Source organism: Rattus rattus, chromosome 6, assembly GCF_011064425.1.
Source record: "Rattus rattus isolate New Zealand chromosome 6, Rrattus_CSIRO_v1, whole genome shotgun sequence".
NCBI classification, from domain to species: Eukaryota; Metazoa; Chordata; class Mammalia; order Rodentia; family Muridae; genus Rattus; species Rattus rattus.
The window spans coordinates 37,763,759-37,768,010 of record NC_046159.1 but is presented as its reverse complement, the minus strand read 5'-3'; positions in this window follow the sequence as shown (position 1 = coordinate 37,768,010).

The window sequence follows — 4,252 nt, the reverse complement described above, 5'->3', positions numbered from 1 at the left end:
AATGATACAACCAGGAAGAAAAAGCAAGAATTAGGGGGTGCAGAACTGAAAGGCAGATTTACTAAGATTAAACATTGGAAGGGAATAAATTTTTCCTTTCGACTATATATTTGGTAGTTCCTAAATAATGATTTTTTTAACTTTCTATCTTAATAAAACCATGACTGACTACCTTTTTCAATTATTTTATGTTTCCCTTGCTAGTTTTAACTACTAATGTTTCTAATGAAGAAATCGCTCAATATTACATTTCTGTCTCAAGAAAGCAAATTCAACTTCTCTCATCATCATTTCCAACTAAATACAAGGGACACAACTTTTATTTTTCTTATCTCTTTCACTATCTGTTAGCTTTACTTGGTCTTGACTGGCTTTATGTAAAATCTTCCTATACATTTGATCTGTAATTTGAGATATTTTACTCTTTAATTAGCAATCTGTGAGTGAGTGTGTGTGTGTGTGTGTGTGTGTGTGTGTGTGTGTGTGATGTATGTTGGTGCACATTATGCATGTAATGTATGTGGAGATACCAAAAGGTTGGGGCTAGATATTTTCCTGATTTCTACCCTATTTTTTGGGGACAGATCCTAGGGTCTCTCACAAATCCAGCTATTTTTGATAGATTAATAAAATCATTGATACATTTGTCTTTGATTTTTCATTGATGAGATAACAAGAGTATTGAAGAAAACAATCTTTTACATGTGCCCAGGAGTCTAAACATTCTTGCACAGGTAAGAACTTTAGTGGAGTCCTATCCCCAGCACCTAATGTACTTTATCTAAATATACTATGATTGGGAAATATACAGCTTTAATTGGGAAAAATATGCAGCTTTAATACAAGCCTCTACCTCAATTAAGGGATTCACATATAATTTGTATAATGAACGATATTTACTAGAAGCTATAATATTACACAACAAATATTCAGATAATACACATTCTGTAAATTCTGCCTGTCTTAATTTCCATTATTCTGTTCCTCTATTTTTAATTTTTATTAAATTATTTTATTTATTTCCATTCCAAATGTTGTCTCCCTTCCTGGTCTTCCTCCTGGAGTTCTTCACCTCATCCCATATGCCCTTTGCTTCTGAGAGAATGTTCCACCCCACATCACCCCTGCAATCATCCCCTTCCTGGAACAGCAAGTTTCACAAGATTGTAGTAAAACTCTTCCTCTGAGACCATACAAAGCATTCCTATGCTACATATGTACAGGTTGTGCAGTGTGTGGTGGTGTGTTGGGGGGTGGTGGCTGTGTGTGGGGACACAGAGTTCACATTTATGCTCTTCGTTGGTGGCTTAATCTCTGTGAGCTCTGATTGGTCCTGGTGTATTGATCTTGTTGTTCTTCCTGTGGGGGTTGCAATTCCCTTCAACTCCTACAGGATTTTCTTTTAACTCTTCCTATGAATCCCTGTTCCAAATTCAGTCCAATAATTGGCTGTAAATATGTGCAACTGTCTTAGCCAGGTGCTGGAAGAACCTCAGAGGACAGGCAAAGGTAGGCTCCTATCTGTAAGCACAGCATGGTGTCAGTAGTAGCATTAGAGTTTGATGGAAGGGATCCCAAATTGACCTAGCACTGCATAGCTTTTTACTTCAGTATCTGCTCTACTTTATTTCCTGCATTTCCTATAGAGAGAACAGCAATTTTGAGTAAAAATGAATATCACTGGGTGGCCCCATGCCTCAACTGGGGCCATGTCTATCTACTGGAGGTAGTCTCTTCAACCTACAGATTGAGAAGTGATCTTAAATAACCCTACATCATATAGATGGATAATATCCAGAATATACAAGGAGCTCAAGAAGTTAGACTCTAAGAGATGAAAAACCCTATTAAAAAGGGTGTACAGAGAAAAAATGGTATACAGAATTCTTAAGAGAGGAATCTCAAATGGCTGAGAAACACTTAATGAATCATTAAACATCCTTAGTTATCAAGGCAATGCAACACAAAATGACCCAAAGATTCTACCTTATACCAATCAAGATGGCTAAAAAATCAAAATTTAAGTGACAGCACATGCTGTTGAAGATGGAGAATGAAAACACTCCCTCCATTGCTGGTAGGACTGCAAACTGGTACAACCACCTCTGAAAATCAATCTAGTGCTTCCTCAGAAAATTGGAAGAAGTTCTACCTGAAGACCTATTTCTACTCCTGAGCATAACAGAACGATTCTCCACTGTACCACAAAGATACCACATGTTCCACTGTGTTCTTATGCAGCCTTATTTGTTATAGCCAACAGCTAGAAACAACTTAGGTGTCCCTCAACTTAAGAATAGTTACAAAAAAATGTGGTTAGATTTACACAGTGGAATACTATTCAGCTATTAAAAATTAGGACATCATGAATTTTTTCAGGCAAATGGATTGGACTTTAAAATATCATAAATGAGTGAGGTAACTTAGACCCATAAGGGATATACTGCGATATGTACTCACTGATAACAGATATTAGCAAAATTTCCAGAATACCCTCGTTACAACTCCTTAGATCTTATAAAGCTTTTCAGAAGGAACGACCAGGTGTGGCTACCATAGTCCAACGAAGAGACAAAATTATCCTAGAGAGGCAGAAGGGGAAAGGGGATCTGATTGGTAGGGAGTAGGAGGTGAATAGGGGACCCAATCAAGTATAAGGAGACAGGGCGAAGCCCTGAAGGCCAGGGAATGACTTTCAATACAGAGCACTGAGGATTGAAGGGTGGGGCAGACCTCTAGAAGATCTAGAGACCATGGATGTGAGAAGCTCCCAGGACTCCATGAGGATAACCTTAGCTGATATAGTCTGTCCCTTAACCCATCCATCAAAGACATGGTTATATTTCTTGATTATCTATGTTTGATTATTTTTATTTACCTAATATAAGTGGATACATGCTAATTATTCAATAACTGGCTTACTCTTCTCAAAACAATATATTCAGGGTTGACTAATATTGTCACATATTACATGATTCATTACTTTATATAGGAAAAAATAAAGTATTATGATTATACATTTTATAATTATTTAATTTTTATGTTTGAATTTGCAGTAGGATGATATCAATAAGATGATAAAATATTTTCCCAGATGTGTCTGAGACAGCAGTTCTGGAAGACATTAACATTTAAAAAGGTCAAAAGTTCATTTTGAGCAATGAGTGTGCCTCTTCCACTTCCGCTGATAACCAAATTGGTGGGAGAAAATTTTTGTTGTATTTGAGATGGAATATTCATTATGCCATTCCATTGGATATTAGCTTAAGCCCCATTATTTATTCATTAGAACTTGGTTCCACTACCTGCTGTGCTAACAGCCAAACATTGAGATTCGGCTTGAGCTACATAGCCAATCTTTCTGAGTCTCCAGCTGACATAAGGCAGAATATATGACTTTTAGGTCTTAGCTCTAATATCACATACACACACACAAAAGAGAGGGAATGCACACACAAAGACCTGAATAGGTTTTGGTTCTATTTCTATTGGCTCTCTCTCATGGAGATCTTTGACTATGATATGCATTACTGCATGTCTCTGGGGATTCTCTCACCAACAATTTACAATTCATTTACTCCCCACAATACTGACGTATCTTACCTTTTAGTTTACAATCAAAGAAACCCAACAGCTCTTATGTGTCAAGGTGATTCTTCACTGTGTTTCTCTACAGACTAGTTATAGGAACTGCCTTTAAACCTATTATATATTTATATATCTCCTTTGGAAGAAATGTAAATGGAAGACTTTAGACCCCATCTTCAGTCATCTGCTATTATTATTGTTATTACTATTATCATTAGCTTTGTTGTTTGGCTGTCACTTTCCTAATATATTTGGATATTAACCAATCATCTTCCTTATGATTCCTCATTGTTTTTCCATTTTGGTGGGTGGCCTTTATTCTTTATATTTTAATTTGGTTATGAAGAAATGTGTTTGATGAAAGGAGACATAAATTGGATCAAGACAAAAAATATGGAAAAATCACCTCTTTGTAATTGGATGGAAAATCAGTGTTGCCACATCCACATTCTTCAAATAAATCTCATTTTCAATGTATCAAACTGTATAAAATCTCAGTTTCACCTTTTAATGTATAATTTTTTCTTAAATAACAATTCCAGAATCACTTTGTCGTTCCTAGCAAATAGTGATTACTTAACAAAAAATCAATTCACACTAAACATTTTAACACTTTAGTTTTGGGGTGGACTAGAGGCAATGATAAGGTTCATAATATAACAGT